Genomic DNA, 13,271 nt, shown 5'->3' on the forward strand with positions numbered 1-13,271 from the left:
CGGTGCGCAATGACAGTTGGGTAATTTTCCCCGTCCACTTCCTGTGAAGTGATGTACCGAAGTTCCCTTATTCCCTATGCCGTTCGCAGTGCCCTTCGAACTGAACATGTTCGCACCCTTCGGTTTGTAATCTCACTTAAGATGGCGGAATACCCTGTGAAGTCCACTTCGCAGTCCACTTACGGTCGAATGGAATGCACCTTAGTAATGATGAAGAGCTTGATTAGCTTGTTCAGGTGTGTTTGATTAGGGTTGGAGCTAAACTCTGCATGAAAATGGACCTCGAGGGCCAGAGTTGAGAACTCCTGCTCTAGTCCTTGCTCGGCGCCGGTCGCTCTCAATCTTTGATCTTTTTCGGGCACTTGTCAGGGGTTTAACTTGTTTAGTAACTTGTGGAGTTACGTCAGAGTTGTCCTGGGTCTCTTCTGTGTATTCGCACAATCCATTGCACTGCTTGTGAGTGTAGGCTAATTGCTGACTAGCGGTGGTGGCAGAGTGATCTGAAACGTTTAACATGAACGCGCTTGACGTCACATCCGCAGACAGCGCACGAAAAATCCGACCCGACAGAAAATAGGAAAAATAAGATACAGGCTTAGGTGCACCCGCTGTGAGCTGACAAGGTGTCAGTATGCTCATCAGGAGATGTTTGAGTCATAAATGGTCAAATAAAAAGGTTATTGTTACGTTTATTTTGGGGAAAAAGTTGCATATAGCCCCTTTAATAGACCTTTTTCCTGAGTAAATGACGAGCGCCGCCATTACGAATTCTAACGTCAGATTGAATGCTTTTCTGTTCCGGTTTCCATAGGAACCCATTCAAATAGCGTCCATCTGTTTTTAATGTAGCTAACGTCCGCTGCTTCGTGTCATCTACACACTCATTAAAGTGAGGCACTGGACAAATGACGGTCATTGCGACATTGCCAAGTGATGGCGCTATGGAGCCATGTGCTTTTTAAAAACATTTGAATAGGTTTAACATTAGTTTATTAGCTCGGAATATACCCTAATTTGACTAGAAACAATGCAGAACGGAAATGCAAAGCATTCTTTCAGTTAAGAGTCGGACTTACTTCTGTGTTCAGGAAAAACGTCTATAGGTAAATATAATCTTTATTATTAAGTTATATATTTCTGTGTTTCAGTAGTGAATTTAGGGAGAGGACAAATATTCCAAAACTTTCTGAAAATAAAATATGAGAATTAACAGCACACTTACTAGAAATGCATATCTTTGATATTATACAATTTGCATACACACAAAATTTGTGGAAAGGCATTCCAACTCTTTGAACCAATTCTGTAAGAATGGCCCATATGAATGAAGTTGGATATAATTACATATTCAGTTTTGATGTTTACATCTTGTAACTATATAATCAAGCAGTTGAGCATAGGTGGAGCCAGGGGGTGTCCAGGGGTGGCCGTTACCACCACTGAGCTAAGCTTGGCCACCCCACTCAAAACTGCCTTTTTTTTCTTAACAAGAAGTGCATTTATTAAGACGCGGAACCGCCGTATCTCTTTACGACCACATAAAACAGGAGACTTTTGAGACACGTACTTCAGCACCAGTCGCGAGTCAAACGTGCGCAGAAAAGGTACAGGAGCTAAATGAGCTTCAGTAGAGCAACAGTGAACTGCAGTCTGATGAGATGTTGTTAGGCTATACGTCAGTAAAACAAACTTTTCTGTACTGTAAGCAATTTCTCACGAATATGAGGTCATGCATATCGCTTCATCAAAAATAAAGCGCACAAACTACGACCATAGTCCTGTCGTCAGTTAAGTCGTGAAATTACCAAAAAGGCAATTAAAGCTGCAAACTGTGCATGCACGTATAAGCATCACATTAAAGAACATTTCTCAAATGCATATACTAAAATACATTCTGCAATTCGAGATCACAATACAAGGTTCAAGCTGATAGACTACGCATTTTTTTTTAAATATATATATATATTTATAAGGTAATGCACAAGTAAATGTGAGCACAGTGCATTTATTTTAGAAAATACTCGTTTGTTTTTCTCATTAATTTGTAAAGTACAAACAAATATGAAACAATTGAAAAGCATAAAATAACTAATCTTACATTCTAGCATTTACGCGCTGTTGACTTCCGGCCTTTTTCACATTCATATCTCTATTTGCATGTCTCATCCATGAGTATGCAATGTTGGAGAACAAGCTTTTGGAGATTTTGAGAACCGTAACCAAGCTGACTGCGCAATAGTGAGCCCCTACAAAATAGTCAAATTCACTCAGTATTACTTGATCTGATTCAAGAAATATCTCAATTACTATTAAGTGAAAATGAATTGTATTCAGCTTTGTTTTAGTCACTAAAACAGTCCAGTACTTCATAGTCAAACACATTTTTACATTGAAATAATGAAGATTTTTGTGCCACCCCAGACTGGTTGCTGGCCCCTCCTCGGCCACCCCTATCAAAAGATCCTGGCTCCACCACTGCAGTTGAGATTTGCTATATATGGCTTTATATGAGTGTACTGTATGTATTTGAATAAAGTTATATATATACTATTAGATGAAGATCAGATCATTTAAATCGGTGAAATAACGAATTCTATATCTTTGTATTCTCTGTTTTCCTTATTCTGATGTGATTGTACTTTTTGTACCTGTTATGCATTAAGTGAGCATGTTGCGTCATGGGATACATTATTCCACATATTGTACTCTTGCACATTTTAGCAAATGTAGCAAGTCTTCTGGATGTTTCACACGTACTGGAAACCTGCATATAAAAAATAAATGAGAGAACTGTTATTGCAAAAGCTAATGATTCAAGATGAACGATACTGACGTTATGACACTTTAATTCATACTTCAAAATGTCTCTTTTACAAAGTGTTTCCATGCATAAAATGGGCCTGATACCTGTCCTGCTTGTCTTTCAGCTTGTGGCCTTGAAACTGAGAAGTTCTGCTTTGGATTGAACTATCACTTCTGTGTCAGGTGTGAGTTTATTATGAACTACCAGACACGGTTCAGCTCAAGGTCCTGCTTTATTTAGAGGAGACACGTCTGAATAGGTGTGATGGAGGCAGATGCTGGAGTCTGACACACACACACACACACACACACACACACACACACACACACACACACCCCTTTAGGTTCTGCTTATCTCGTTTCCTCTCATCAGCAGCATCACTCAGCGCCGGGTCGCCATGGCAACGCCTCCCACGTCCGTGTTTCAGTGAGATGTGTTCATTACAGCCTTAATTTACCTCCCACCGTCTCGCTTTCCATCTTTCAGCGTTACCTCTGATCCTCTGCTGCTGCCTTTTCCTGCTGTCTGACTGATGAGGCTTGTTTGTGCGCGCTACCGGCAAGAATATAAACTAAAGAAAAGACGAATGTTTCATCCTACACTGCAAAGAAAACTTCAAAATAAAGTCGACCCTGATGAATGGCTGAAGCTACGTGTTTATCCTCGCATCTTGTTTATTTGACAGTCGTGCGTTCTCAAGCAATCAGACGTTCGCTTCACAAAAGCGACACGATTTCGAGCCTCATTAAATGCGCGGTCACAGATTTCGCGGGAAACTCACGTATCAACAAAGACGGTGCACTCATACTTCTTAAGGGGAGACAGTGCAACGCTAATTTGGCGCAATATAGTAGTCAACATTTGAAGTGGGTTAAAACCTTTTATCAAGGGTGTCCTAAAACCAAAACAACACTGGTTCTTGTCTTAGGACAACTTTGATGAACTTTTTATCCACTTAAAGGAGTCCTATTATGCTTTTTCACTTTTTGAACTTTAGCCAGTGTGTAATGTGTATGTTTGGGCATAAAAAACATCTACAAAGTTACAAATCTCCAAGTCCACTCTAAAGGGAGATATTTAGTTTTTCTTTTCTTTTCAAGAACTACAATGAACAGCTCCTTTGGACTACAGCGTTTGTTTTCCGGATGCTGTAATGCCACAACGTGGTCCATTACAATATCATTTAAATAAATCCCATCTACGGAAATTTGAATTGTTGGCAGGTGGGGAGGGACGAGGTGAGGGATTGGCCCAAATTTAGCAATGTAGAATGGACAGCCGCTTTTGGGATGCTTCAGCGAGCCGCAGGGCATTGATGTGTGCGGCTTAGAGGGTCGAAACCAAGCGGCAACCTCATTGAATCCAACACGGAAGTGGCTTAAACTGCAATTCATCGACTGGCCGCTAGAGACTGGCTGCAAAAGGGAGTCAATCCCATAGATGCCCCATGCTAAAATGCCCAACTTTACAGCAGAAAAAAAGTTTACAGCCTGGCAGGGCTTAAAAACGAAAAAAAAATCCATTCGGTTCACTCCGAGCAGAATCGATATTAAAACGTTTCTGTTCTTGCGTTCCTCATTAAACAATACGTTCCGAGAACGGTTTTCTAGAAAAAATACCGGTTAATAACGTTATTTTATTACACGGCGCGATAGATAGATAGATAGATAGATAGATAGATAGATAGATAGATAGATAGATAGATAGATAGATAGTGTGTGCCTTTTAATAACATGTTTGGCATTATGTTTACAAATGATTCAACCAAATTCCGAGTTCGTGTCATCTGAACTTCTTGTCTTTAAAACCGAAAGTAAACGAGTTCACCTGAAGGCCGTAACTAGGGTTTGAAAATTAGTGAGGTCCGAAGTAAGGTTGAGAAACACCGCTTTAATTAATGTTTTTTTGATGACTTAACGTTGACTAAAGAGCATGAGACGTCTTCCTGCTGGGCAGTAAGGCTAAATGTACTGTTCAATGAGCGAGACGACAGCAGAGTTTTTGCGAACATCCGACTGTTTACTGTTACTCTATACTCTCTCAACCACCTTGCTCTAGGCAGGACTAAACAATCACACATCACAATCAGACATGCATCAGGATTGACGAACAGTCTCTGTGAACAGAACGATGCATTCCTTTTCGTACAGAGTACACAACATTCCCCCCCCCCTCCCTTAACTCACTATAAGAACAAAGTTAAGTAACCCCACGATAACACTTAATAGCCAACAAAACTTAGTCTACACATGAAAGGTGGCGACAAAGTCCTTCAAGTAACTCGGCCGAGATCTGTTACGCACTGGCCGTGGGGACAAAGAGTCCTGACATTGAGCTAAAGGGCATGAAGACCTCGGGGTCTGAGAAATTATGGGTGGGGCAAGCGACACCGGAGTTTGGGGCAAAGATTGTGCATTTTGACCGTCAGCCTGGGGTGCTACAATTCCTTGTTCCAGTGAGGGGAGGGTATTTGACAGGTCCTCACTGCTTTGTGGGTAGGCTGAGGTAGGCGCAGCTACTTTCTTGAGACGGCTAGCATGCCATCGGGTACCATCCTCTAGAAGGTATGATGCTCTGCCCATCCGACGAGTAACCACCAGGGGTTTGGACCAGAACGAAGCCAGTTTGTTGTTCCTATGTGGCCTGCGCACTCTCACCCAGTCACGAACTGCAATATTTGGCTCTTTGGCACGTCTGAGCCTGTCAAATCGTTGTTTCATACGCCGTTGCTGGTGAATGACGCGCGTTTTAACACCCCGGGGAAGTCTCTGAGGTGTAATAGGACGGAGTCTGTCCAGCGGCAAGTTTAGTTCCCTGCCTAGCATGAGGAAGGCGGGAGAGACCCCAGTAGTGCTATGCTGTGAGGCTCGATAGTGGAGCAAAGTGAGGCGAACGGCTTGATTGAAAGTGCACCCCTGTGCCAGGTGTGCTCTAAGGCCGTTCTTCAGAGACTGGTGGAAACGTTCCACGCCACCATTGGCTTGAGGATGGTAAAAGGTGGTGTGTATGTGTTGAATGCCTTTGCTCCTCAGGTAGGATGAAAAGTCAGCAGAAACAAACTGCGGGCCATTATCCGTTGTAATCGTTTGTGGGAGGCCCCAACGGGTAAACAGAGAGTCCAGAAAATCCACAATAATTTGTGAGGTGACTGAGCCAGTGGTGGTTAGTTCTGGCCATTTAGAGTGCAAATCATATGCTACCACTAAGTACCGCTGATTGTGGGGAACCCTGTGAATCTCCCCGCAGATATCCAGCTGCAGATGCTGCCAAGGACGCGTGGGCCAGGCCAGGGGTTGGAGGGGTGGGGGGCGTGGGTTGCCCATTTTACCACTCACGAGGCAGGCTGGACAGTCTTTAACTAACAATTCGATTTCGCTGTTGATGCCTGGCCACCAGACCCTGTCTCGGCAACGCTGTTTCAGCTTCACTATGCCCAGATGCCCCTCGTGCGCCATTTTAAGCACACGCGCACGAAGAGGCTCTGGGATCACGGTGCACAGCCCACGTGCCACGCAGGTGTCATTCCAGCAGGATAGTTCGTCCTTTACTCGAGCAAATGCCAACAGCTCCCCTGAAACCTGTGCGGGCCAGCCCTCTCTGATGTAAGTGCGGAGCTGGGAGAGGATAGGGTCCTGCTCTGAAGCAGTTTTGAGCTCCTGTAGTGATACAATGCTCTGCAGAGGTGTGTGTAGGAGTTGAATGATGTCTGTTTCAGGATGGTTAACGTCATCTGTTGTTCCCTGAACTGGGACAGAGCGAGACAAAAGGTCAGCCACTACGTTTTCACGGCCTGGTGTGAATTGAAGCTTGTAGTTGTACTGGCGTAGCCGATCATACCAGCGGTGTAGTCTCAGTGGTCTATGACCTGTACCTGAAGTTGCCAGTAGTGCTACTAAGGCATGATGATCCGTCCTCAATGTAAAAGGGCGGCCATACAAGTACAGGTGCCATCTTTCACATGCCCACACACACGCCAGGGCTTCCCGTTCACCCACTGAATATCTTTGCTCTGTTGGGTTAAGGGCCCGAGAGGCAAAAGCTATGGGCCTCTCCAACCCATTCTGCTCCTGTGAAAGGACGGCTCCGATTGCTGTGGCCGATGCGTCGCAGGTGACCATGGTTTTACAGGAGGTGCTGAAATGTGACAGTATAGGGGGTGAGGTTAGTTGGGCCTTGAGGGTGTGCACCGCCTCTGTACATTCCTGTGTCCACACCCAAGGCTCATCTTTCCGGAGTAGCTGGCGCAAAGGAGCCGTGGTGGTTGAATACCGCGGCAGGAACTTTAAATAGTAGCCTGTCATCCCTAGGAAGGAAGCCACCTGGGCGGGTGAGGTTGGTTCCGGAATAGACTGGATGGCATCTACGTTAGACTGGAGTGGGGAGATTCCCTGTTCCGACAGCTTAAACCCCACAAATTCAATTGCAGGTACGGCAAACAGACATTTTTCAGTATTCAGGGTAAGATTGTGCCTGGCTAATGCATCGAAAACTTTGTTGAGGCGCTCGTTGTGAATGTCCACTGTAGGCCCATGCACCACAATGTCGTCAAGGTAAATGACAACACCTGGTATGCCCGCTAATACTGTGGTCATGACCTTTTGGAAGCATGAAGGGGCGGAGCTAAGACCAAAGGGCATCCTGGTATACTGAAAAACCCCCTCATGTGTTACAAAAGCTGTCAGCTTCCTGCTGTCTGCATGAAGGGGCACCTGCAGATAACCCTCTCTCAGATCCAGCTTAGAAAACACAGTAGAGCCATAAAATTGGGCTGTGAGCTCCTCTGTCGTTGGCAGAGGGTACTTATCAGGAATAACTGCATTATTGACTCGCCGTAAGTCCACACAAATGCGCAAGGCCCCAGATTTTTTTTTCGCCACCACCAAGTTTGAAACCCAAGGCGATGCGTCTACAGGCTCAATGATGCCGGCGCTCAGCAGGCGTTGCAGTTCTGCCGACACCCCCTCCCGCAGCGCCAGCGGAATGCGGCGCAGTGGCTGAATAACTGGAGTAACAGAATGGTCAATAAGGGGCTGATGCATGAATGAAGTGAGACAGCCCAGTCCCTCGAACAGTGCTGGTCGCAGCTGCTGCCATGGTGCAGTCACTGTCAGGACAGCTGCCCTCTCTGTGTCCACTAGGGCGAACCCCAGAGCGGAGAATAAGTCCAACCCCATTAAATTTGCTCCTTTGTTGGCCACATGAAAGACGACAGAAGGTAGTGTTCTTTTGCCATAGGCAACAGTCAATGAAAGTGACCCCAATAACGCAATAGTAGAATCGCCATAACCGCACAAGGCTGTAGAGGGTGTGGCTAGGGGAAGTTCGCTGAAGAATTGATTGTAGGTGTTTGCATTTAGCAGGGAAACGCTGGCCCCCGTATCCAGCAGCAATGGGACACAGACGTCGTTTAACATGACAGTACATGACTTAAACGGCACCAAACCTGAAGTAACATTGTGGATGATCGCTGGTGAGGACTGATTGGTGCGGGTTTGTGGTCTATTTGGGGCTGAACGGCAGACACTGGCAAAATGATTTTGTTTTCCACAATTATGACATGTCTGGCCCTGGGCTGGGCAGATTTGAGCTCTGGTGGCATGAGAACGAGATCCACAATTAGCACAGGGTAGTTTCTGACGTGGACGTCTACGCTGTTGTTGTGAAAGTTGCATCACTGAGTCGGGAACATTCTCAGACGCCTCTGCGCCCCTGTCAGATGACTGTTCAACCGGCAGGGTTGTGTCCATAATAGCTGAATGGCTGTGTGCAGATTTTGTTTGACTTGTGAGTGTGGCTGCACATTCAGCAGCACTTTCCACTTGAAAAGCTATAGCTATTGCTTTAGATAGAGTCAGGTCATCTGGTTGTAACAGCAGCGTTTCTCTAATTTTGTTGTTATTAGTGTGCTCAATCAGCTGATCGCGGATCATCTCATCGCGCAGCTCACCGAATTTGCATGAGTTCGCTAGCCCTCTCAAATCAGCCACATACTGATGCACGGACTCACCGGGAAGTTGGTGACGTCGGCGAAATATAAACCGCCGCAGCAAAACGCTTTGTGGAGCCGCAAAATGTTCATTTAGGAGAGTAACACACCTGTCATAAGAGGCTTCGGTAGTGTCGCTTATTGTTACGAGCACGCGCTGTCCCTCCGCGCCCAGGCAATGTTGGAGAAGTGCTTTCTTCCGAGCCGCGCTCACCTCCGTGAGGCCGGCTGCGATTAGATATGTTTCAAAGGAGTGAATCCAGCGGGGCCAGGGTATCGGGGGATCTCCTGGGAGAGCAAGAAAGGGTGTCGGCGGAGGTAGTGAAAAATCAGCCATTCTCGTCGCCAAAATGTACTGTTCAATGAACGAGACGACAGCAGAGTTTTTGCGAACATCCGACTGTTTACTGTTACTCTATACTCTCTCAACCACCTTGCTCTAGGCAGGACTAAACAATCACACATCACAATCAGACATGCATCAGGATTGACGAACAGTCTCTGTGAACAGAACGATGCATTCCTTTTCGTACAGAGTACACAACACTAACGTTATTTGTCATAGTAGCCTATTTCATTCTGTAACAAACAGATTTGTATTATGCTATTGTTTTTGATAGTGTTATACATTTCTTTCAGATATTAACGATGATCGCTGCGTTTGTCTTACCGATTGTGTTATCTTCCTGTCAGCAATTAAGTTACAGATTGTCTAAAAGATTTTTTTTATGAATGTACAATGTTGCCGGATATTGCTACGAAAAACAAGCAATTACAAAAATAAAGAAAAAGATATCCGAAATAAGTTCAAAGCTTGTGTTTTGTAAATAAGATTAATATATCAGTAACACTAACGTTCAACTTTCCACTTTATAAACGTCCCAAAGTGTCACAATAAATTGGAAAAATGAGTCAAAATACACGTATAATAGGTGGATCTGGCAACAAACGGAGGCTGCACACGCGCTCTCACTCAACGCGCTCTCAAGCCTCGTTCACTGCGCTAGCTTCTCGCATCAACATGAATTGCAAACACTGGTGGTTTAAACGGCTAAATAATCATTCAGAGAGCTTGGCATTTTATTTTTGAATATACAAAAATGACCGAGGTCCGGACCTCGGTGACCTCATAGCTGGCTACGGCATATTCCTTACCTAATATAGCCAATTAGGCTATTTTCACTCAAACAAAACAGAACTCCAGATAGTTATGCTTTTACATTTAATGCATAAAAGCAAAAGAAAACGTAATGCATAATTTTAACTACAAGTTTTAATTAGGCTACAATAACTTAAACCTAAACATACCTTTGCACATGAAACAGCCAGGTGCTTGGTAACCTTAAGCTCGACGCAATCAGAAAGGGCTCTGCTTATGTCTGCTTCGCGGGCATTTCACGGTGTATGCGTCACCGTCGCATTTGCGCACACAATTTGAATTCATGTTTTTGGTCTGCCAAATTGATATAATAAAGAGAACGATAAAAATACCGTTATTAACCGGTTAATTTGGAATTTCTGTTTCCGTTTCTGTTCAGAACGATTAAAATTGATTTTGTTTTAGTTTTTGTTTTTGTTCCTGTTCAATGTCATTTGTTTTCGTTTTTCGTTTTCGTTCCTTGAACCGGTTCAGAGCCCTGCAGCCTGGTACAAAAAGTGGTTTTGGTCTATATAGCTAATTTCGCCCTTCATGTCAACTGTGAGGGGGTACATTTTTTCATACCTCATCCGTTTAAGGTATATTAAGCCTTAAAGTTCTGCCACTTGAGTGACAGGGGGATTGCCGCTGATGTCACCACTGTTGCTCTAGGCAGCCGTGGTTTTAGCAACCAGCTCCACCCACGTCCCACCTCTTTGCCCATTTTCGATTATCCGGGAGTGATGCACAATGACGCGATTCCAAGATGGCGACGGCCGAATCCCACCCACTATGAGTTTCAAAATGGCTCTTCAGAAACCTAAGAGTGACGTCACGAACACTACGTCCATATTTTTTACCGTCTATGGTTGAAGCACATGCGGAGCCACGGCTGATGTAAACACAAGCATTGACTAGAGTGACAATCATTGGTTGTAACGTCGAAGCCGCACTGTAGATGTGTGCAGTGTGTGGTAAGAGATTTATTCATCATACAGTGTAGATAGCTTCACTAGCCTTATACTGGAGCTGGTTTTGGGCATGTAAATAATTAAATCAGCGCAATAATAATAAAATCTTGTATCGGTGATCTCGCAGGCTGACGATAGGACTAATACTACTGTAGCGTATTATTTACTCACCCTCCATGCATCCTAGGTGTATATTACTTTCTTCTTTCAGACAAATGCAATAAGAGTTATATTAAAAATATTTCTGGCACTCCAAAGCTTTACAACGGCATAGACTGAATGGCATAGACAAGTGTTTCCATCAGTCCAACAGTCGATCCATAATAAAAAGTGCCTCACATGGCTCTGGAGGGGTCAGTAAAAGACTCTTTTAGCTATCCGATGTGTTTTTATAAGAAAAATATCCATATTTAAAATGTAAGAATCAATTTAATCTAGCTTGTGCAGTTGTACACAGAACTATTGCTTTTGGAAGGGGCGAGGCAGGACTGAAACACCATCTAAGCTGTTCGCCAATTGCAACGCAGTGGGACTGCTAACCAATCACAACACATTTTGTTTTTCAGAAGGCAGACAGAGAAAGCTATTGTAATGATGTAAATTATGTGAAAAATAATGCATTTTTTGAGCCAATAAACATGAGAGCATGTTCTAGCGCACCCCTAAAACAAAATAAAGGCTTTGTAAAAGAGCATAATGGGACCCCTTTGAATGTTGACTAACTTAGTCCCTAAAAGGGCCAATCGACATGAATTTCAGACTGATCAAGCAAACCAAACCATAGATTGTAGAAATTGTAAAACCTCGAGGGATGGTTGTACTCACATCGTTGACAACATCTAGCCTGGCTAATGCCAAACCACGTCATGACAAGGTCATGATTCGTGGTCTGGGAACCACATGTTCATTTTCTCGTATTTGAGGCGTGGTTTACGAATGCCAAGAGCGGTTTATTGGGCGCTACGAATGTCTATCAAATGCGCCTGTGCGTAGCTCATAGCCAATCGTTTCAATTATACCGGATGACGTAAGTACCTGGTCCTCCATTAGGGTGATTAATGGCGAGATAACCATAACGACTGGGGTCTCGCTAAGCCCCATTGCCTAACACCGTGTCTACACCGGACGCGAGCGGAGCGGAGCGGCGCGGAGCGATGCGACACGGCAAATCCCCGACAGTAATCTGCTGCCGTGCTCACACAAAGTTTAAATGATTTGCAACGGTCGCTTTGTCGCGTCCAGTGTAGACAGACTTTAGCTGTTGCGGCGCGACGCGATAACTGTTGCGTCCGGTGTAGACACGGTGTAGCCACTAACGGGGCTAGTTGATACATAAGGCTTTTGCCAAAGCCTGTTGGTAGCAGGGCAAAAACATGCTTCTTGGTTATGAAATGGTTTAACGCCAAAAGTTGCTCTTTTTTCAAAATAAACTTGCGTTCTAAACTACTTAGAACACGATCTAAGGCTGCATCGAAAGATAACTTCGCGTCTGCTGCCATGCTGGATCCATAGTTATAAACAAACTGCTTCGGTGAGTCGCATAGAAGGCATCATCGTCTTGCTGCTCCCTCCCCGTTCTGTGATTGGTTCCCTATCTGAGGTGAAAATTTGGTCCATGGTCTCCAGGCTGCCTAGCAGCGTGAATAAAATTGCGCTGCGTGTAAGGCAGTATGGGGAAACCCAGGCTAGACAACATCACCAAGGCTTGACCCAATCGGCCTGACGGGGGTGCTACAGTAATCAAAAGTACGAAATTTCTCATAACACCTAAACTGTCAGTCGCAGGCTCAGTTGACTTATGTCATTGTAATCCTTGGCTCACATGGAATTTTTGGGTATTTTGTATTTTTTATTTTGTGAACTAGTCCTAGGTTTTTCAGCCGATCGGAATCAAACCAGTGCAGAAAGATTCTCTGGAAAGTGAATATCAATAATTATCAAAAAAAAAAAAAAAGGGATGACAAAACGTTTGAAAGGGGCAGGGCCACTTTTACTAAAATGTCTATAACTCCTGAACAGAATGAGATCAGATTCAGAACACTTATGTAGAAGCTCAATCTGAGGTCACAAAAATCATGGAGATTGGCCACTTGGTGGCGCTATAAGAGGAAAAAAAAGAAAAACTCAAAAATGGCTTTTTTTTCCTATCAACATCACAATGGTTGAGCATGGTGTTGGTTCAAAGTGCCTATAAGGGCATTTGCGTATCTAAAAAAAAAAATCAAACAAACAAACATGGCCGCCATTGAAAGTTTAAGCACCTGTTAGACAAGGTTAATTGTTCCGATTGGAACAAAACTCAGTGAGACTATTTGACTCATAGCCCAAAAGGTCTGTGAGACATTTGAAAGAGATTTCACATTTTTTAAATGT

The sequence above is a fragment of the Garra rufa genome, chromosome 1, assembly GCF_049309525.1.
Source record: "Garra rufa chromosome 1, GarRuf1.0, whole genome shotgun sequence".
Classification (NCBI taxonomy): Eukaryota; Metazoa; Chordata; class Actinopteri; order Cypriniformes; family Cyprinidae; genus Garra; species Garra rufa.